The 23,147-nt window shown below is 43.3% G+C and overlaps 1 long non-coding RNA gene across 4 annotated transcripts in view; it reads left to right on the top strand.

Annotated features, from left to right (window-relative positions):
* The window catches only part of LOC134473435 (uncharacterized), an 82,866-nt gene that overhangs the window by 5,003 nt on the left and 54,716 nt on the right, over positions 1 to 23,147 (top strand). For 2 of the 4 annotated variants that reach the window (XR_010043659.1, XR_010043651.1), the window contains exon 2: positions 12,060 to 12,135. The exons of the other annotated variants lie outside the window; for them this stretch is intronic. This is a non-coding gene — a long non-coding RNA (uncharacterized LOC134473435). The remainder of the gene's footprint in view (positions 1 to 12,059; positions 12,136 to 23,147) is intronic. 4 annotated transcript variants of the gene reach the window in all.

The raw sequence follows: 23,147 nt of genomic DNA, 5'->3' as shown, positions 1-23,147 counted from the left end.
GCAGACCTGGGGGGTGAGGCGGATGATGACACACTATGGTGTTTTAGGAGCCTGTCTTTCTGCAGGATGGCACTCAGCAGCAGCACTGACTTTTTTTGTCACACTTTATAAGGGTGCCCATGAAAGAGGACTCACAGGGCTGCTTCAGACAGTGGTGAGGACAATGGGGTAAATGTACTGCAACTGGAGCCGGGTGTGGTGGTGCACATCTGTGATGCCAGCACTTGGGAGGCTGAGGCAGGAGGGTTGTTGTGAGTTCGAGGCTAGGTTGGGCTACAAAGTGAGTTGAAGGCCAGCCTGAGCTGCAGTGTCTCAAAAAGACCAGAAAACCCCCCCAAAAATACTATACTCAAGAGGGAGGACTTTGAGGCATATTCATGGCACAGTATCTTTTAGTGCAATAAACTTTTTATTTAAACATTCACAATGGATTTTTATCACCCCTTGTACAAATAATTAGCACTGTTGTGATACAGTGAGGAAGAAACTTTCTCACTGTGTGGAAAGGCACTGGAAGTTCCCCTGAAGAAGTTAAAAGTTTACCCTATTGTTCTCTGGCCACAAGTGTACTCACAGAGACAAAGGGACAGGGGATTTGGAACTGGGGTGGACACTGCATTGCCTCAGCCCTCTGCCCGCTGTCCAGGCCTGTGGGTCCTCAGTGGTTAAGGTCACCTTTTCTCAGAATTGCTAGGAATCCAGGCCTGGCCTCCCTGCTGAGAAAGCTGCTCAGGGAAACGTGTGTCACGGCTGTCCACCTTTCACAGCAGTTCGGGGAAGAGTGGTCTGGAAGAAATCTTGTATTGCTCTGGACCCTCTTCCTAGGACAGCGGTTGTCTTGGAGACTCAGAGAGTCACTGCTGATGTTGCTGTAGAGTGTGCAGCCTGGAAGTGTAGATGTTCAAGCCGATTTGTGAGGTTCTCTCACCCCGAGTGCTTGATGTTGCTCCGACTGCAGCAGTGTTCTTCATGCCCTGCAGGCCATGCCACAGCCCACCCCTGCCGTCACCCTCCTTTCCCCTTCTAGTCTGTGTTCATGTTCAAGACAGTGGCTTAGGCGTGTCTTCATCACTGCAAAGCCTGCCTGTCTGTCAGTAACCTCTCCCCGACACGTCCAAGTGCAAGCCTGTGCTTCCTGATCTCTCCCCACTGCGTCTCCTGCCCATGGCTTCCCTGCGCTCAGATTCCCTATGCCACCTTTATCTTGATACTAATGTCACCCAGGGACAAAGCCCTGGGAAAATCTTATCCCAGACCTTCTTCTGGTTGCTGAGACCAAAATTCTGTGAGCCCTCCGGGTCATCTCTGCCACTGGTCAATGAAAACTCATTCCTTAACCCCAATCAGCTCTGCTTTCAAAGTGCGGTCACTTTCCATGCTCCACAGCTACCCTCGTCTCTTCCTGGAGATTAATACGTGAGCTTTCCACACCAGTCACGTGCACAGCCCACACCTGTGAGTCCTTGCCGCTTCTGTCTCTCTGACATCCTCTCTGTCCACTCCCACCTCTGCTGGCCCTCTTCACCCTCTGTTTTGCAGAATTTCAAGCCTGCTTCGGATTTAGGGTTGTTGCCCTCGCGATGGTCCCTCGGGAGCATCTCCCTGTGTCTGTCAATAATTATTTACTTTTTCAGATCTCTGCTCAAGTGTGACACTAGACAAGAGGTAACTTCCTGAACAATCTGTACACAAGGTCCACCTCTCCTATTAGCATTTACTTTCATCTAACACAGTCTTCTCTCTCTCTCTCTTTCTCCTTTCTTCTTCTTTCCTTGTTATCTGCATATAATGAAGGTGTGTGCTAGTTCTTTCTGTGTCCTGACCCCTGGAAGACTGACTGTGAATGTCTTTCAAGTGAATAAAGCTGGCCAGGTATTTCCATTTCATGTTCACATTGTGCACTCATTGTGATGGTATAGTACCTGTTTATCTTGTAGAAGCGCAAGTTTCGTGAAGTCAGAGATGGAATCTGTCTCATTCACCTTGATGAACTAGCTCTTTCACAGAGCTGGTTCAACACATAATAAATTCTTAATAAACACAGACTGGTGATGAAAACCACTGCTTGGATGCTTAGTGATAACAACAAAGTGACCAAACTGGAGACAGATGGACATGCACATTTGAGAGGGAAAGATAAGGATAGAAGCAGACCTACGCCAAGGAGACCCAGAGTCTATGAGGTGTCATGGTACTGGAGGTACAGAGGTTTGCTTTCATGAGGAAGCATCAAAGCATGTGACAAGGACATATTTAGCCTGGGTAGGTGACACCACTAATGTCAACTGACACATTAAACATGCTGCAAGCTACACATGGTTTTAAGTACTTTCCAACATCAGTCTGCTCATTTAAAAGCACAAACTCTTAGTTTTTGCACAGACTCCAACCTGCAGGGGCTGTTGTGGTCCCCCTTCCTAAGTGAGAGGTCAGGAGGAACTTGTCCAAGTCCACGGTGATGGAGTGGCAGACAGGTTTCAGAGTCAGTCTGTGTGGCCCACACGTGGAAATGGTTGAAATAAACGAGGAGGAACCTGGATTCTGCTACTTTGTTCCATCCTGTTCTATTAAGCATCAATGAAGAAGGGCCATTGTTCAATGAGGTAGCAACATAAATTTTGGGGTTTGACATTGTCCTGGGAATGCCAGTCCCTTAATTTCACAGAGTGGAGGTCTACACATCGGTGATGGCTTTGCATGAGCTGCCTTGGGTACCAAAATAGCCCACAGACAACGTGATGGCCAAGGCTTTCTATTAGAGCACCTTGGGTTATTCTGGGCAGCTTATCTGTCCTGAATAATGAGCTGAAACTTGCTTTGCCTTCCAACATCAGTTGCCTGTCATGGTCGCAGATAGCAGAGACACTCTAGAAACCGTAAAATTGTCTTACAGGTCCGGTTACATTTTCATCTTATCTGGTTTCCTTAAAAAAGAAAGCAGTGTGTTTCATTTAATGTTACTTTTCTTTCAGCTGGTAGTGGTTACTATTCTGAATTAAGCTGGCACCATGTTAGCTGAGGGACTTCCTTCTAGCAGGCGGATGGGGTTATCCTATTTCAGTGCTATCTGAGGTGTGCTGCTATCTTGCCCACTCGTGCACTTTTATGTTATATGCTGATACAGTTCTTGATACCATAGCAGATATTTTCTTTTTCCAGAAGAACACCAAATACACTGAGGGAACATTTTTGCTATACACAGAGTTAAAAATACTCATTCCTAGTGCTAAATCTGCTTATCAAAATTTTAAAGAACTCTAGTTTTACTGAACGTAGCTTCCGATAAACACGTGAGCTTTTCAATAACTGCTCTAAGTGGGGAAACCCCTCCACATCTCAAGCAGTGTGGTCATTTCAACCTAAGGTTTGCAAAATGTGGTCTCTCAAGATGTGCTTGGTGGAACAGGCTCAGATGACGGCCTGATTTGTACATCATTAAGAGAATTTATGCAGAATCTTGTGCCAGCAGTCCTCAGTAGGCTGAATGTCCAGTGAAGACGTGAGTTTTAAAACATCTTCATGTATAGTGTCTGGTAAACTTGAGTTTGCTCTTTAGTTTTGCTTTTAAATGAGCAGATTCTACCCAGCAGTCAGTTTTTAATTGCATCCTTGGCTGATGATTTTTAAGGATTTCGCTGAGTGCGTGCATGTACGCGGGTGTGTGCGTGTGTGTTGGTGGGCGTGGGGAGAAATCACCAGCGATCTTAGCAATAAGCTGTTAACAGGGAAAGCAAAATTCCACCTCCACATTTTTCCCACTTCTGCCTCATTTTGTGACTCTGTAGTGTTTATGAAGGTGGAAGGATGGATACCCGAAGCGCTCTCTCCCTGAGACATGATGATATGAATGTCCTTGCTGTGGAGATGGCAAGTACCGAACAATTCCTGCTGGGTTTCACTAAGCTCAGCTCGCTCTGTCTGAAGTCTTGGAGAGAAGCCCATTTATTCACGTGGGCATTCTGGGTATCACTGACATTTCTTTTGACTATGCCTCAGGCTGTTGTAGTGGTGAGGGCTTTCACAGGAGGGTTTACTGCCTGACTGTCAGAAAGCTTTGACATCCGTGGACTTTAACAGCAAATAAATTCATGTTTTTATACTTTCAGGGGATTTGAGAGCAAGTCATATATTAGTGCATTTTGTGTGAGGATGGGAGTTTGGGGTAGGATTTGAGGAAAGTTTATAATGCTTTCTGCCGTCCCAGTATTTGAGTATTAGGAATTATACCCTGCCTGCGGATTACAGCGACAGAGGATGGACTGGAGGCTCACACACAACCTCCATAATCATATTCCTACTCCCTCTTATATTCAGTCTTATAGGGAAAGCCCAGCTTTAACCCACTAAGTGCAGGTACCAGTATGCGATCCACCTGAGCTCACCTATTCCATCTTCAGGCTCCTTCTGGGCATCAGAAACACAGCTCAGCTGCAGGATACTCCTGCCAATGGCCCCAACTGAAAAACAGAGACAGCAGTAGGACCTCCCTTGGAATATTACTGTGGGAATTATCACATTCATGGTCTTATAATTATGAGATGACTGAGGTTAAATGGCCAGCCCAAATCATTTGACAGAGGACAGTGAGACCTGCTGTACTGACAGAGGACAGTGAGACCAAGGTCAAATCTTTGATTCTTTCCTTATTGGAAAAGGGAATCATTAGATTTAGATGTTTCAGGCTGATTTTTAGATGTGCTGGAGGAATTTTTCGAAGTCAGCTGTTTTTTTCCCCAGCAACATTTAGAGGGATTCCTTTCCCATTCCATATAAAAGCTATCTCAAACTTCCCTTGTGTTCTGTATTCAAGCTGTTCTTTGTTATTGGAACTTATAATGCTGCTCTGACTTCACTAAGCACATTTGGGCTTCTGCCTAAAAATAGTCCAGCCTCCCAACCCAAACCCTCCCTCATATCAACTAACTTATTAGCTCACTCACTACGGTGCTGGCTCTTCTGTGCTTTGTGACAGGGACTTTCAAAATATTCGAGGTAGGTAGTATTAGTCACATTTTATACTGAAAGACACAGAAGAGATGCTGCAAGCTGGATTGCCTCCCACTAAAATACTTATGTCTTCAAAGCTATTCCCCACTGTGATGGCATTTGAAGATGCGATCTTGGAGGCCAATAGATTTAGATGAAGTTATGTGCATGGGCTCTTATGATGAAATTGCTTCATAAGAAGACACCAGAGGACTTGATTCCAATCTCTCTGTCCACCATGTGTGGCTACAATGAGAAGGTGACCCTGGTGCAACCCATGAGGGCAGCCTTCCCTGGGGCACAGCATTGGCTGGCACCTTGATCTTGTGTTTCCCAGTCTCCAGAACAAACTCCTTGCTGAAGTCACTCTGTGTATGGTATTTTATGAGGACCCTGGTTGACTAATATGGAAATAATTTGGCTAAAGTTAAATTGGCTATCATATGGGGAAAGCCAGGACCAAGGCTGGGCAGTCCTCAGCTGCACTGTCATATGGTCACCCAAACTGCTGTCCTTCTCTGACCAGAGCTGAGGCCTCCACCTGGGCTCTTTCTCTTCCAGTCTGACTTTTGGCACCCTCTATAACTGGAGCTGTCTCTTCCTATTAATGTCTAAATTGTCCCCCAACAAGTTTCATGTGTCTGGATTGTGGAAGTGCTATATTCATGGTGCAGCGAGGACTTCAGGATGTTGGTGAGGAATGCCACAGACAGTGAGTGGAGCCAGCCCACGAAAGAAGCCATGTGAGCTATAATTGGCAAGGCCAAAGGGACAGGGCTGCCCCAGATCTCTGGAGTTTATACTGTACCAGCACATGCCCTGGATACTACACGTGGACCTATAGATCCAATGGTTGTACTGCCAGGTCTTGCTGTGGTCCTGTTCTTCTCCTGCTATTTCTCCCTTATGGAATGAGAATGTTTAACCCGCACCATTGTAGGTCAGAAATAGTTAACTTTATATTTTTCACAGAGGCTCATGGCTAAGAGTTTGCCTTGAGTCTCCAAAGTCACTTTAGAGTTAGACTTCAGGAATGCTGGCACTATAGGACTTTTGTGACTCTTAGAGATGGATTAAACACATTTTGCATAGTGAGCTGGACATAGGCCAGGGTGGCATGTTATTATTTATGATCTAAAATGAATCCCCCCAAATCTTATGTGTTTGGAAGTTGACTGGGTCATGAGATGCTATGCTTATCAATGGATTCATCCATTGATGAATTCAGCAGCTGAAGGTGCTATGGTGCCTTGGTGGTGTTGAGGTCATCAGTGGTGTAACCTGGAAAAGCCCCTATCTTTTCCTTTCTCTCTTTGTTTCCCAGTCACCATAAAATGATCAGTTTCTCTGTGTAGTAAACTAGTTTGCTGTGCACTAGATGCAATGAAACTGTGAGTTTGAATAAACCTGTACTTCCAGTTGTGAGCATTAGGATTTTGTCCCAGTGATGAGAAAGCTCACTGACACATGTTCTTTCTTATAATTCAATTTTTTGGTGGCACAAGGATTGAATCCAGGCCCTTTCCACTGAATTTCCTCTCCAGTATTTATGTATGTATTTACTTATTGACAATATTCCAGATTGAACCCAGGGCCTTCACACTGAACACATCCCCATCCATTTTTTAAATTTTGAAACAGAGTTTATCAGGGTCTGGCCTAGATCCCCAATATCCCAAACAAGTATAGGGCCAAGGCTTAAATAAATGAAACAAGTGGTATGATTTTAGGGCTCCAGGAGGATCAAAACCCTTTAGCCAAGTTTAAGACTCTGAGGGCTAAGACAAAGAATTCTCTGGACTGCCCGTATTTATTAGGTCCAAACAAAGAGCAGGGAAACTGAGGAAAGCACAGGCAATGAGCAGGACATTGGGAGTCACTTCAAGGACTTCTCCAAGTAGTAAATTATGCCAGTTTAGGAGAACCGTCTTATCTCCATGATGACATTTATGATAGGAGACTGCAGAAGTGAGATGCCTGCAGCTGCAGTCTCTACCTACTTAATTGATATCTGAGCCAGGTGTCCTCAGCTGTGACTTTATCTTGCCCTTTGATGTATCTCTGGCCTTACAGGCCACTACAGGCCTCAGCCAGGACCAGTGATTCATAGAGGTTCACTTACTATGAATCAGCACCCATCACCAGGCAAGGGGCTGAGGCCTAGGACAGACTCACAGATAAACATAGAAAGCCAATGAGTTAATTTTAAATCGTGCGCAGAGCCACATCCTAGTGGTCTCCAACAGAGTTTGCTAATTTTCTAAGTTGCTTAAGCTAGTTTTGAATGTGTGATTCTCCTGCCTTGGCTTCCCGGAGTGCTGGAAATATAGGCATTTGTCACCATGCCCAGCTTCAAATTACTCTTGATGGTCTCTTTCTTTCCTTAGGCATGTATTTGGTTATATTTCTCATCTTCAACTATACTTCTGTCTATTTTATCCTACCCAGTTCTTTTAGTTACCAAAATAAATGCATTTTGTTCATTTACTATTTTTAGGGATCACAGTGTAATATAAATGATTGAGACTGCTGAGACCATTTGAATCATTTTCCTTGGGTTTATTAATATGACATTATACTGATATTCTTCCTTCTCTGTTCCTTGCTCATCCTGCTTAAGGGATTGTGTCCCAAAATTTACTCCTCAGTCTTATTTCCTCCAGGGCATCAATTCTGTATATCTCATTCTTTCACACTGTAGTAGCTCTGGGAGCTGCACACATGTTCTAAATGAGTGCGCAGAGTATGCCTTGTCTCTTTCTTCACTTGAATGTTTCCTTGGTGGCTGTTGGTCACCTCACAAATACTCAGAGAGGTATTCTTCACCTTTAAAATCAAACATGATATTTTCATATTCCCATTCACTGTCTCATTTTATAATTTTCTTCATTGCCTTTGGTTTGGAACATGTATCACCTTCTGCTTTTATATTTTATATTTGCTTATTTATTCCTTTGTTTTATTTCTATCACAGGAAGATAGGGTCAATAGAGAGATTAAAAACATAAAATGGCTTACAGTAATTTTACCAGATTAGGGATCTGCCTGGGCCGAGCTGGTGATCTGTGCTGTGTCTGCATGGTGTTGTGGAGAGTGACTTAGTTCTTGGTTGTGAAGATCTGTGAGGAGGGGGACAGGAGGATCTTGGAGTCAGAAGTTCACAGGTTTGTCAGGCGTCTTCACTGAGGGGGAAGCAAGCACAATTGAGAGAAATCCAAGAAGACAGCTCAGTGGAGGTTGAGTGCCACAAGGACAGGTTTGGTTTCTCTTGTTTTCCTACAATTTGGGCATAGTGGAGGGATGTTACTAGCAATGTTGACAGTGCCTTCTTCCAATTAATAATATTCCACTTCTCCTTCAGAAGTTCTTTTTTTAAATCAGTGGATGTTTGCATATAATAGTTGTGTTTTGGGAAACTGGCGTAGGTGTGTGATTTCTTGATCTTCAGTCCCTTTGCTTCCTCCTCCACACCTCTTGGCACATCCATTGATCCTGTTCTTCTCTGAGAAGGAGAGGGGAAGTTTTGAACTTTTGAACTAGGCTTAGCTGAGATGACCACTGTGGCTGTCCCTGACAAGGGGAGGAAGGCAATACCACAATGCATATTTGTGTAAGTAAAGTTGAGTTGGATCAGATAGGATTTAAAGGCATTAGTCTGGGGCTTTAATCCCCTACGGGCACAGATATTGACCCCAGACATATGTAGTTGTGCAGGGAGGGGCTTATCTGCCTTGCTTGTCACCCACCTTTTCTCTTTAGAATATAATTTCCCTGTGCTCAACAACTTTTGGTCTGTTGTCTTCTGAGTCTCCTAGACTAGCTCCTGGAACAGAGAAGGCATTCACTATGCAGTAGTGGATGATATCCTTTCTTTTATCCTCATTTTTATAAACATGGAAACTGAGGCACAGATTCCTAAAGCTAGTAAGGTAAAGCTGAGCTTCAAACTTAGGCAGTTTGCTTGGATTCTGTGTCAGTCAGCTCTCCATTACTGTGCCAAAATACCTGAGGACATCAACTTTAAGGGGGAAACAGCAAGTTTCACTCAGGTTTCAGAGGTTGTAGTCCATGGTCTGCTCATTCTACTGTTTCTGCGGATCTCATGAACACCTCTCAAGTAATTGAGACCACTGCCTCCCAGGCCCAGTCGCCATTCTTTGGGATCCAGCTCACATGTCATTTACTACTTGCTGTATAGAGTCTGGATTTTGGGTGTAGAATGTTCCCCAATGGTTCATGTGCCTAAAGGTTGGTCACCAGTGCAGCAGAGGTGGGGTTTGGGAAGGTAATTGAGTCATCATGGATCTGCTTTAATCAATGAGTTAATCCATTGATTGGTATATAATTTTTTGGACTACTGAGGAGTGACACCAATTTAACAGGTGGGGCCTATTGAAGGTAGTGGGTCTTTGTGCGATATTTCGGAAGAATGCGTCTTGTTGGGTCCATTCTTCTATCTCTTTCTTCTTTGTTTCTGGCCACTATGAGGTGAGCAGCTTTCCTTTGCCAGACCTTCCTACCACAATGTCTTACCTCACTACAGACTCAGAAACAATGAGCCAGCAGACCATGGGCTAAAGCCTCTGAAACTGTGATCAAGAATGGGCCTTTCCTCCTTACTTACTTTCTGGCGTTAGTAGACCAGAAAGATGTACTCTTACAGTCCTGGCTGGCCTGGACCTACTCCTGGTGGCCTTCAGCTTGAACTGCACTATTGACTGCCTTTAGTTGAGAGCCTGCCAGTCCACCTTGCAGATTTGGACTCGCCAGTGTCCCTAATTTCATGGGTTAATTCCTTACAGGAAAATTTCTTACCCCCTCTATCCCCCACACTGAGCAACTTGTTGAATGAACATGTAACTGACAAACTAAATGCCTATCTGCAAATAGTTTCTTACCATCTTGGTCACTCTTTTTGCTGACCAGTGTCACTTCAGTTTTGAAGATGAAGTGGCATGGCGTGTTTTGGTGACCCATAGCGAGCTGATGGTGTGCAGTGGAAGGCTGGCTGTTGGCCAGTGGGCCAGGGAGGGAAACTCTCTAAGAAACATCTGTAACATTCAATCCACAGAGTTCCCCTGAGGCTATTTTGAAGATTTACTGAGATAATCTTTACAAAGTGCTGAGCATCTCATACGGCACCTACCAAGCTCCAGCAAATGTCATGTGCTATTACTACTCTCTCCTTAGACGTCTGCCAGGTTTCCCCCAGGATTTAGACAAAATAGTAAAGGGATCTTTGGAACATTTGTGTGCCAAATTCTGTGCCAAACACTACATATTTTTCTTACGTTTCATACTTACAATAACCTGATTTTATTTTGTTATTTCTATTGATGGAATCTGAGGAAACAGAAAAGTAAATGAAAACTTACCCCAGATCCTCAGTGGCACGGGCTCAGAATGAATGGGGCCAGAATCATAGAACCCTTTGATCTCACTCTCTGCTTGAAAGTGGAGATATCTGCATCTTTATTAAAGCTCTTCTGTTTACCAGGCTAACAAATAATTAACAGTGTCTAAACTGGGCTTCTGAGGGAAGTCCTATTTTATTTGAGCTCTTAAGTGTTTTATTCTGGTTGAGCTTGGGTCTTGCCTCATGTGTTCCTCCTTCTGTGTTTGTTCCTTCTCTGGAGCAGCATTGCCCTGCCCAGCCTGGGGACCCAAGTAAGATGGCAAAAGCACAGAGGAAGAAAAACTACATGCTACTGGTATGGGTGCTGTGAGCCCGGGTTCTATTAGTGAATCCAGTGACTTCTAGACATATGCAGGGGCCAGCAAACACCAGCAGAGCCGCCCACCATGACCAGGTCGCAGAGACCCAGCCTGACCTTCAGCCAGCACACAGAGCTCACCCACTAATGCAAGGGATGACCACACTACTCTCTACACATGCTGGATGTGAAGGTGACAAGCTGTTTCCTGCAAGACACATCTGGAAGTCCTCTTTCATGAGGGTCTTTGCCAAGTGAGTGCCTTCCGGCAGAAAGACAGCCTCACTGGAATGTGGGGTTGTGTCTTCCAGCCTCCTTCGATGCAACTACCAGCTCTTCCCCAACATCAGAATGACTGTGAGAGGGGATACTGTGATCCATTCAGGACCCCAAGGCAGCCAGCACAGTGCAACTGAAGACATTCAGGGGAGGGGACTTCCAGAGTTGCTGCAGAAAACAGCAAGGATGATGGGATAAGTGTGATTGAAGTGAGGGGAAAATTTTGGAGGGTGATTCGTGGCAGTGTGTTCAATTTTGAAAATCTAAATATTTACTGTGTTTTCCATCGTACTTCCTAAATGCTTTTTGCTTATTATGACCTATTATTTTAGAAGAAACTTGACTACAAAATATTTTCATAGTAATAGTTAACCAATGCATTCAATTTAGTGCTGATAATGCATTTATATGTGTATAGAAAGTATTATATTTTGTGATTAAGTTGCTGCCTGTACATAGCGAAATAGTATCTGATTCCACAGATTCCAACAGTGGTAAAATGCACACAGATCACCCCCATAGTTACATAGATTTAAGTGACTTTAGTACATTTGAGAATAGTCAAAATTAAATGTTGCTGGAGGTTACAGTTGTGGGTAAAAAAAAGTTAAATTTCATCTGCTATCACTTGAAATTATTTCATGTGTTATGGTTAACATGATATTGTATTTATTGACATACTTATTCTGGAAGATCAATATGATAAAGAGGATATATAAATGCCAGAATACAAGTTGTTTTTTAATTTTAGAAAATTAGATGGTAAAGGTTTTGTGTAATGCAACTTTATAATATTTTTTTGTACCAGGAATCAAACTCACGACCTCACCCTTGCCAGGTAGGCACTGTGCCACTGAGTTCGATCCCTGGCCCTAATTTCACAGTAATTTTAAGAAAAATACTTTAGGAGATTTCTAGACAGTGTCTCTTTTTTATAAGAAAAATACATATTGATAAATTTTAGAGATTTTCTATTTTACCATGTTACAACTTGATGTGGACCTCACCATTTTTAGGAGTCAAGAAGGACAAGAAATAAATAGCCAATAACCTAGCCACAACTCCCCGATAACCCCCTAGGTCTTGTATGGAATGAACTCTGAACTCTACAGTCTTGCCCTGGAGAATACCTTCTGGAAGCCAGGCCGACAGTGGGGTAAGTGAGAAAATGAACCTGACATCCTTCTTTGGAGGTGTTTAAAGGAAACAAAAAATAATAGGAACCTTGTAGTGCCAAGGCAGTTCCTAACCATAGGCAGCCAGGATTGTTTTTATTGCAAGCTTCGTTGATAATTTGATCTTATTCTTTCTTAAATTTCTCCCCAGTTTTTCTTAGGTAACATGGAGTGAGGCAGACCATGGGTGACTCTTCACTTGATAACTTTACTCACATGTGGCTTGAAGTCACGCTTGTGGGGATGTCTACCTGATCCAAGAACCCTGATATTTCTGTGGATGTCTATTTGCATTTCTCTTGAGCTATTCAGCAGTAGCTTACTTTTGTCGCTCTGTGGAGCAAGTTCTTCTGGGAATTCAAAGCAGGCTCAAAAGTAGCGCCCCAAATACAGAATCCTTTATAAGACCTTTTAAATACATGTGGTCATGATTTATAATTTTATATACACTTTGCTATGTATTACTATTCTTCTAGTACAATTAATTGCCCTTTATATTTTATAAAATCTGATGAATACTACCGTGATCTATTCTGCTTGATGAGATCACCTCTTTACACAGAATTCCTTGCCTACAAATTCAAATCATATATAATTCTTGCATAGCATTCTTTGCCTTTCCTGGCTTCCTGACCTCTGGATACACCAAATGATGTTTTTAGCCCCTTAGGAAAATGGGATACAGAAGCGTGTGGTGATGACATAAACATAAATTCTTTATTCACCTAGATCTGTTACATAGCCATAGGCAGGGAAACCTTGTGTTTCTCAGTTTCCACAGGTATGCACCAATGTGGATATTGGTGTAAAGCATGCACTGCTTAATGTTATGGCAATTTGTGTAAGGTAAGTACCATGTTAATATCACTTTCCTTTCCTTCAGGAACGGGATACTAAGGAAGCTAACTAATTATGCAGCCATAGCTTGGAGATCATGTAGGTTTACTTCCAGATCAGTGCAATAAAGTGAGCATCCCAGTAAGGCAAAAAATTTTTTTTATTCCCCAGTGCATATAACAGTCAGAGTCATACTGTACTATCAATGTGTAAAAGCATTAAATCCAAAGATTCACTCACTTTCATGTAAAATCCTTCACTGTTAATAAACTCTAGTGGTCACCTGAGCCTTCATCAAGCTGAGCTACTTTTGCTGGTGAGGGTCTTATCTCTGTGTCTACAACTGCTGATTGGTCAGGATGGTGATGGTGGAAGGCCCAGCTGGATGAAGTGATTCCTGAAAACAAGACAAAGGAATCTGCAGTAATCTTCCTGGGGTTCTATGGAGCGTTACCAGCACGGATGGTTTCAGGTACAGATGACTGCAGACGACCCTGTGGGAGCCAAGCCTGCCTCTCGGGGAACCTGTGGACCGGAGGGAACAGACTCCCTGGGTGCAGGCTGACTCCAAGCAGCAGGCCGAGTTCTCATTTCTTTTCCAAATCACTTCAGCTAGAGAAGTTGTGGTTTCTTTTTAAGGAAAAAAATAAGCAAGGCGGCTGTAGAGAAGAGCAGACACTTTCTCGCACTCATTCCTGTTTTAGGAGCTGGCAGGAACCCAGGGAGAAGGGGGAAATCGCTCCCTTCTATACTGCACAGTGATGATCCATCCATGAAGACACTCAAACCACAGCAGAGCTCCAGGCAGAGAAGGGGATGGTCACAGCCACACCTGCTGCTGCTTCTCAAGCTGAGCTTTCCTTCCTGGGATCCCGGCTTCCCTTGATAATCTGTGTCTCATGGTAGTGCCCTCGCGGGTGAGCATCCCTGCTGAGCTGGGAAGCATACAGGGAAGCATCTACACACCTGGGGTACAGGGACGTGGAGCCAGGTGAAAAGATCAGGGTGCAGGCACACGAGGTAGCAAGTCCAGTGCAGCAGGAGAGGGGACCTTCTGCGGGTGCAGCAGTGGTGACCAGTTCGCTGTAGCCTCTCAGACTCTGTTCCTTCTTTCCTTCAGTCACTCTCTTGTACTAGATATTACCATAACTTTTGGGAATATACCAGTGGACTAACCAAATAGTCAAAGTCCATCCCTTGGTTGTGTTTCCTCTCTGCTGTCTCATAGGGTTCTTTAGGGAAGACACTGTGCTATGTAAACTGGCAAATTCTTGTTGCAAATGGTCCGCCCAGGATTGCGGCTGGCCTGCCTGTGCTCTGCACACACTCGTTGAGTGAAGGCTGAATTCATCAGCATTTGGAGCTATGATGCAAGGATAAACAAATGAAAGGAATTCAGGTGTGCCTCTACCTGGCACCACAGTACCCATGGCTTTGTTTTGCATTTATTTGTTTCATATTGTCAAAGTATGAAGCACACCCAGCTGTTCAAGGAGGCAGGTGGGTCACTGACAGTAGGAAAGTCAGCTCATAGGTGCTGACTCCTAAGACCACAGACAGGGAGGCGGGAGCCTTATACCCTCGCACAGAGGTGCAGGATGGCCTCACAGAACAGCAAGACTGTAGATGTCACTGGTTAAGATATTTCCAAAATTAAATTAAACAATGACAATCATTTTATTTTCAAACTACATGGCAGGGAAAGAGAGGCCCTTGGCCAGAATTCTTGAGTTGGAAATCTTTGGATCCTTTAGAGATGAACAGACAACATATCTGCACGTCTAAGTGACTTTGTGTATGTTTGTTTCCTTCTTTTGGTACCATCTTTAAAAAAGGACAATTGCAGTTTTGCCCACTGATGCATATTCACCATCCTCTAATGGCATTCCTGAAGGTTCAGAAATACCCATTTCAGAGCCAGGCCTTTGTATGGAGTGAGAAAAATCAGCCAGGCTTGCAAAACAGATGCCCTCCTTCTCTTGCTCCCCGAGAATTAATGTCTTCTGATCTCTGAGGAACTGGGCATCTTGCCACCACAAAGGTGCCTGCATTGTGTTTAACAGGCACTTGCATTCTGTTATCCTCCATTTCCTGAGAGGCAAAGTCATTAGACACTGTTTATCAGTCACAGGGCGCTCTAGTTGTCATTATGGCCTGGTTCCATAGCAGTGGTACCCAAGAATAGCAGAGGATGATGTGTGTGCACGTGTGTGTGTGCTTGTGCGTGGGTGTGAAATCAAAATGCTTGCCTGTCTCATAAAATAGAAAAGAAAGAGACTGAGCAGTCAGCAGTGAAAACCCAGCCTCCCATAACAATATCACAATCTTTGGGATTCAGAAATCAGACCTTCAGCAAAGAGCAGAAAACTGCAAACATAAGGTGTCAGTTACTTACACTATTCACATGACCTCAGTCACACACTAGCTTGCAAACGTCTGCAGTTATTTCAATTTTTAAAAAATATTCTGAGGAGTAACTTATTTCCTAGTGCGCTGCAATATTTCTCGCTCCTACTTCCTTCCCAGCACTCCTTTCTGATAGATGTAAAGCCTATGTTACTGTTAAACAATCCTACCACACCTGCTCAGATCTTTTGCACTCAGGAGTCACGGACAATATTTCTCTTTACTTTGGTAAATCCTCGGGAAGAGGTGTGTGCCCTCTACTGTGTACTCTGCATTTATTATCTTTCCTTCATGTCCTCCTTATTTAGGTGGCCTTTTGCTTCCTGCCTCTAGTCATCATTATACTTTATATTTTATACAGTCTCAGACTTACAATATAATTTTTTCTTTTACATCCTTACTTAAATCACAGCTGCTTTATTGCCTTATTCTCTAGTTAGAGTCAAGAGTTCCTTGAAAAGGTTATTAATTAAAGATTCACTTCTAGCTGTTATTTTTTTTTAACATGCTGGGTTTTTAAGAGTTAAAAGTCCATTGGTCATTTTGTGGTTATTGGCAGAAAAAGCTCTTTGTGAACTGGCCTCAAATAACCTTTTAGAAATGATCTCCACTAATTTCATTCAGATATTCTACTTCACCTGCTCATGCCTCAAAGATCTGGATTGCCTTCTGCCTTTTCACTTTTTCTCTTCCTTCCTTCCTTCCTTCCTTCCTTCCTTCCTTCCTTCCTTCCTTCCTTCCTTCCTTCCTTCCTTCCTTCCGTCCTTCCTTCCTTCTTTCCTTCCTTCTTTCTTTCCTTCCTTCCTTCCTTTCTTTTGATTGCTTTGTTTTTTTGTTTTTTGGTTTTTTTTTTGTCTTTTTGAGACAGGGTGTCACTATGAAGCTGGCTGTGGGCTCACTGTGTAGCTCAGGCTGGTCTTGAAATTGCAACAGTCTTCCTGCCTCCATCTCCGAGTGCTGGGATTGCACATGTGCCCCACAACACCTGGCTGCCTTTTCACTGTTATCTATGCTGGTCCTTCTGCTTTCTCTGTAAAATCCAAGAAATCCTATGTCAATTTTTTTTGTTTCTTCTCTCATTTGATGCCTTTGACCATGCACAGACCTTTATCTACATCTTATCGATAGAGTTGATCAGTTGTCTATAATTAGGTAAACCTGAGCTGTCATTGTGCAGAACCAATATTGGATTCAGCATGGGTCCTTTCCCTCGTGCTTAATATATGGTAAGCCCTTGAGATTTAATTTTTGAATCAATCTTACTTTTGTAACATTGTGTCATTCACACATTTGCTTTCCTAGAGTTTGATGAATTATGCATTTTTAAAGAATTCTGTTTATCATAGGCACCATATTCTTGGTTTATCATGTCAATAAAACTTCGTTGTTTCTTTAATGTTTCATTGTCATTATTTCTTCTGGCTCTCCTCACTGTGCCTTATTTCTTGTCACATGATTTTAGATTTGAAGTGTATTTCTGAGAACATTATTACCGGGAGTTCTTTGAAGTTCATGATGGTATACTCTGGTTTCTCTTCAGATCGTATGAAGTTCATGATGGTTTGTGTTTGTTTAAAGCTTTGTATATGGTTAATTAAGGCACTTGAAGACATTATCAGTGTGGGCCCATTTATAATTAAATCCTCAGCTTCCATCCGTAATATGATCTCAGGCTAAAAAAGCCAAACAGTGACCAGTTTGAGGTTTAGTGTTATCCACTGAGATATTTATTCCTTTTCTATTGAGTGTCAGAGTTCTCCCTTCCCCCCAAAAAAGCCATTTTCCTTACAAGACTCTGAGTCATGGAGAAGGATAATTTCTGGCTTTCCTTTCCCTGGAATCTTCTGTTTGCACAACAATTCCTTGTCTGCACAAGGTGACGTTCTGTTAGGCTTCAGCTGTAGCTCGGTCCCTACCTTCGTCTTCCAATCTCCATGTCCATGAAAAATAAAGCTCACATTCACCAGTTCAGCTAGTGGGTTTTTGTTTATTTGTTTGCTTGTTTGTTTTTGAGCACTTTTTACTTGCGAGTTCATTGATGCATTAAAGTTTTTAAAATATATTTTGTACAGCATTTCTAGTTGTTTATAATGGGCAGGCTGGGCACAGTGTCGAGCTGCCAAACTTCCAGAAATAGAAGTCAACCTATTCATTCAGAAAATTGAATTTTTCCCTTCAAGTAGATTAAGTCAGTGTATTTAATTTAATTTACTTACTTGGTTGGTCAAGGAATTTTTTTTAAAAAAGAAGAACTATCCAATCAGTGTGAAATTGACAAGAAGAAATGCAAATGCTAAATAATTACATTTTGATCATCTTAAAATTATGTATCAATATCATTATGGGTGGCAAGGTCCTGAGTCTGCTTAGCATAGCTCATTTCTCTTGGTGTGAGAAACACAGGTAAAATGTCATGTAGATCATTAAAATAGAGACTGCATAAGGCGAGTGACCTTCTCTGGGCGTGTTACACTTTACAGCGTGTATGCATGTGTGTGTGTGCATGATGTGTATAAGTATTGTAGCATCTTACTCTTTTTTGGTACTGGGGATCAAACCCATGACCTCATGCTTGACAGGCAGGCACTTAAGTCACTGACCTAAATCCTTGGCCCAGTAACATCTTGTTATTACAGAGCAGTTCATTGAAATTCTATTACATGAAGAGTTTGGTTATACGAAGGATAAGCCTATGGTCTTCCTTTTCTTGAGAAACAGACTAATTTTCTAGAAAATAAAGGGGAAGCCTTTTGCTCGAGTCCCTATCTGCTCATCTACAGAATCCTCACCCAGTCACAGTGCTGTGTCATGAATTTCCTTTCCCTGGCCTGTGCTTAATGACATTGCTCTGTCATTTCTCTACAATCTGCGTTTTCTCTTGCATTATCAGTTTTTCTTCATTTAACTTGTTCATTCCAATTAGTTAGCATTAACATTATTTTTGTCTCCAGCTTTTTCTCTAGCTACCCTCTCATTTTCAGATCTCCCCCATGAAACTACTTGAAAGGGATCTCTTAAGTTCTTCACCTACAATTCCACTCCTGTTGCTGAAGTTTAACTCCTTTGGATTCTTGCACACACTATTAACACAAAACTCTCTTCAGGTAAAAGAGTATCTTTGTGTTGTTGAATATAATGCTTGGTTCTCACTCTTCATCTTACTCGAGTTCTTTGTTCTTGTTCTGAAACATTTTCTCAGCCTTACTGCAGTGCAATACACTCTCCATCTCTTCTATCTTATTCATTGCTTTGGCTTAGAGTTCTTCCCTCCCCACCGAATCAATGTATTTAGATAGGTCTCCCTAATCAGCTGAACCCATTTTCTCAACAGAGTCAGAACTGTCTGGTAAACCCACCTCAGGTCACGCCATTCTGTGCACTGAATTCATTAGTGAGTTTCCCTCTCACTAAGATGGGCAGGCGGGCAATGACGTCCTCACGGTGGTTCACGGGCTTTGTATGACCTACTCCCTTGCTCCCTCATTTCTCCTGTCCTGTGCAGCTTTTCTAGCCATCGTGGCTGCTTTGCTTCTCGGAGAACAGAGGGTTTTCCCTCCACCCAGTCTCTGTGCCCTTGTCTGTCCTGCCTGGATGAGGATCCTCACACTTCTCCTCCCGTTAACTTCCTGTCCTTCAGTCTTGGCTCAAAGTGCTTTTTTATTTTTTCAATGAGATATCCCCAGAACACCTTCTTTGAAACTGTGACGCACACTCCTTTGATTGCCCCCCTGTCTCATTTCCCTCCTTAGGCTGACACCCAAGATCATTTACTAATATATATTGGATGCTGTCTGTCTCTCATCCTTAAAATAAAAGGTCCAGCAGAGCCTGGTCTTTCATTTGCTTTAAGTGCTTCCTCTTCAGTGTCCAGCATGTGGAATTCACTCAGCAAGCTTATGTTCAATAAGTGAATAGATGGTCTTCGAGTGCCCTCCAACTTCTTGAATCGCATTTAACTTATTGCAGGCATTTTTTCTTTGAGTTACTCCAAGTCTTCTTGGTGTCTTTCCCATGCCAGATCACCTTTTATAAAGAAGCCTTCCATTTCTCCTCAGTCTAAGTTAGAGAAGTCCTTTGCTCTGTAAACGCCCGTTCTTCTCCTTTGTACACTTACGTGCGAGACACCCTCATTTCCTTAGAGTCTCTAAGCTTAAGCTCTGCTTTGCAGCATAAATTCCATACCTCAGATGCCTTCCTTGAAGAGGCTGTGACTCTTCATACTTAAAGGAAGCTGTTAGACTCTAGGAGTGTTCTTCCTTGGAACCTGGCTGGAGTACCATCACTTTCACAGTTTTCATCACGTCTATACACTTACAAAATCCTTTGCAGCATTTCAGTTGACTTCTTCACTTGGCCTATGTCTGCTTTCTCTTTGTGGAAACCATTTAGAAAGCCATAAGTAGCAGAGGAAATAAGGGGGCTAGGGAAGGTAATTATCATGCTGTACAAAGAATATGGACCAGTGTGTCAGGGGAGTCTTTAGGTGACAGTAACCTGGGGACTGAGGAAGCTCTACTGGGACAACAACTCCAGGGGAGAAGGGAGTTTTGATGGTGATATCAGTACTGAGGCAGTAGAGATCAACTGTGGTGAGTTGCATGGTGCAGGAAAAGAGGAGAGACAGGGCAGTGCGTAAGAGTGAGTGGTCTTTTAAGGAGTATAGAAAATGTAAGAAAATGTTACCACTGCAAATCTTACCATGCTATACATAGCATGGAAAATGAGGACATGTGGCAGGCAGAAGATGGACCAAGAAGAAACACAGATACTCTGGTGTAGGATCCCAGGGAGGATGGAGCTCAGGGCTTTGTGCTCAACAAAGCAATGTGTGCAGGGTGGATCAAAGCAGTTTCCCCAAGCATCACGGTTTCCAGATCACAAGATTGCAGTATAGCAAGGACTTCAGAAAACATAAGTACAAATGTCAAAGCAGGAATAATACAATGAGTTCAGCAAAGAGCCATGTGGTGCAACTGTTTTCAGTTTCACTAGGCACACTGCATCTTTATAACAAGTATATTTAATCTTTTTAGTATACTGAGAAGAAATGTATCACTTATTTTTATACATTCTCATAAAATCACTGTAGAAGCATAACAAATATAATAAATACACAGCAGACATGCAGACAAAGTGAATTATAAAGAAGTAATATGCTTTAGTATATATGCTTTCCAGAAAAAACACATTTAATCATCAAAATTGCTCTCCTATATTTCCATCTGAGGTCTCCTTCTGTGGCAGTGAGGGCCTAGTATCTTTTTCTGGTCTAGTAGTGACTTAGAGACAAGTTTTTATATTGCTGGGATAGATAGACCTTTAAGATACCTACTTTCCAGTTGTTTAAAATCAGAGAGATGGGAGGAGGTAGGGTGCAGCTTGGAGTAGAAAAGCAATGTTTGCACAAGTGTGAGAAATCCATGGTTTTCTCCAGACACTGTGATTTCTGCATAGTAGACAAGTTGCCAACTGTATTTATACTACACCTTGGCCTTGTGAGAACAGCCCTGGGGCATGGGTGATATTATAACCCTCATTTCAGAAACGAGGAGCCTTGAGACCAGAGCTGCAAATTAACTTGCCTATTTGTCCTGTGAGAGGGGTGATGGGTCTCACAGCCAGGTCTCTCTGCATTTGGAGTCAACATGGCAACCACACTACACTTGTATTGCGGCCACGGTCACAGCACACGGAGAATATCTGAACAGTGGTGGAGTGAAGGACATGAGCCAGCAGGGAGAGGTTTAGGGGAAGGATGTAATTATTTATTTGATCCTTTTAAAATACTTTCTTGAAATTGCATTGAACAACACAAGAGGAAACCCTTGGGGATATGTCAAGCATCTTTTGCATTTGTTCTGTAGGATCTCCACTGAGGCCCAGCTCTAGCATCTTGTTAGATCTTCTTGATCACCATAAATCCTGGTTTTCATGGCTTCTGGCCACAAGACAGAATATTGTTTTAGACTCTAAAATAAGCAGAGCTAACCCTTTGGGACAAGAAGTTGGAAAACGCTGCAGCACCTATGGTTTTGAGGGAAGAGCCCTGTGAATTACTGACTCCTCTGTTCCGTGGGCCTGTGGACACCTCCCTCTGTCATCAGCACTGAGGGATGGGACCCGCTGAGGAGCTGCTGCTGCATGAACCCCACTCTCCCAGAAATGATAAAAGCGATAAAAGTAGCCACGAGGCTCAGATCGCCCAATCAACCACCCGGAGTTTGTGCAGACAGACTTTTTCTCTTGAAATGTTTCTTAGCTTTGCCAGACTAATTAACTGAATACTCCGAGTGAACTTAATTTGGGGATATCCGTGTACAGCTCTGGACGCAAAGCCTCAGCACAGTGCGTCAGGAGGATCTCGCCTTCTAAGGGAGACTGCCAAGAAAGGGGAGCTCTGAAAAACAGACCTGGCCTGGGGGACGGACAGCACACCAAAACAACACCAAGGACACCGTGGTTTTACTTTGCAGCCGTCTGCTCCCCTTTAAGTTTTGTCCTTAACTTTTTAAAAAGGAAGCTTTCAGACACGAGTTAAATATTGTGGACAAACATCCCTTTCTATCTGTTCACCTTTGGAATATTTACTAATACGCTATTCCGACCAGCTGGTAGCCTTGGTCTTCCTCTCTTCCCCTCTGCAGCCACAGAGAAGCTGTATTTGTGGAAGCACAGAATGCTAGAGAAATATCAGGGTGATTTGGGTCTGTGTGGTTTCACATACTCTGGGGAGCAGTATTGTCTCTGCTGTGAACCTGGCAGCCAGGCTTCCAGTTTTATTTATTTATTTTTTTCTTAACCAAACCATCTGGCAGCTTCAGAGCTCAGTTCTATGGTAATAATTGTGCTACTTATTCCATCTGTACTTATAAGCTAACTAGTTGCCTTTGCAAATTAAGCTAGCCCATCTGTTTCCCTACCTTATAAATGAGTACAGGGCTTCACACCCCTCCTGGGTATGGACAACAGGTAGCCTGGAGGGATGGGAAGGGAGGGAGAGAGGCCTTTCCTTCCCCTCACAAGGTTGGAAAGAGAGATGATGCGTTCCGGGAGCCCAGCATTTTCCATCCTGGAATTGCAGGGGAGGAATGCGTCTACAGAGGGCCTCTGTTCTGCTGGCACCCGGGCCGCTAGACTGCAGTGACGGTTGCTCTGAGGGACGGGCTGTAGGAGGCTCCGTGGGGGCAGCGCGAGTACAGTACTCGCTTGGGAGAAGCGCCAGCCTGGAGAAGCCTGCACCGCCTGTTCTGCTTCCCATTGAAGCTGCTGAAACTGAAAGAAGGAGAAAGGCTAAGAGAGCGGACCAGAGGGGCATCACTGGGTGGTTGTTCTGACTCCCTTGTCTCTCTGGATCTGCAGAGTGAAGATTTCAATTTAATCTGCCACATCCTAGGACCCGTCAGAGTTAATATAGTGTCCTCGAGTGATTAACAGCCGTGTATATATTTTGAGACTCAGGCTTAGTTGATAGAGCACATCAACTTTATGCCACCAGAATCTACAGGCCAGAGACTCCACCAGGAGGCTGCTCTTGGTTCCTCAGAGGAGACAAGAGTTGGATGAAATAGCCCTTGTGTTAGGGAAGAATGTAAGCAAACACTAAAGTCCCGACTGTCGGTGTCTAACACGTGGAAAAGAAACACAAGCCCACGGCTTTATTTAACTTACTAATTGGTGAGGAAACTGCTACGAAGTTACAATGAGCTCCAAAGTGAATCCAAAGAACAGATGTATTAACATGGGATTAGGA

The sequence above is a fragment of the Cavia porcellus genome, unplaced genomic scaffold, assembly GCF_034190915.1.
Source record: "Cavia porcellus strain 051 isolate PalLab524CR breed Dunkin Hartley unplaced genomic scaffold, mCavPor4.1 scaffold_1, whole genome shotgun sequence".
In the NCBI taxonomy this organism is placed as follows: Eukaryota; Metazoa; Chordata; class Mammalia; order Rodentia; family Caviidae; genus Cavia; species Cavia porcellus.
This window is presented reverse-complemented; position numbering and strand designations above follow the sequence as displayed.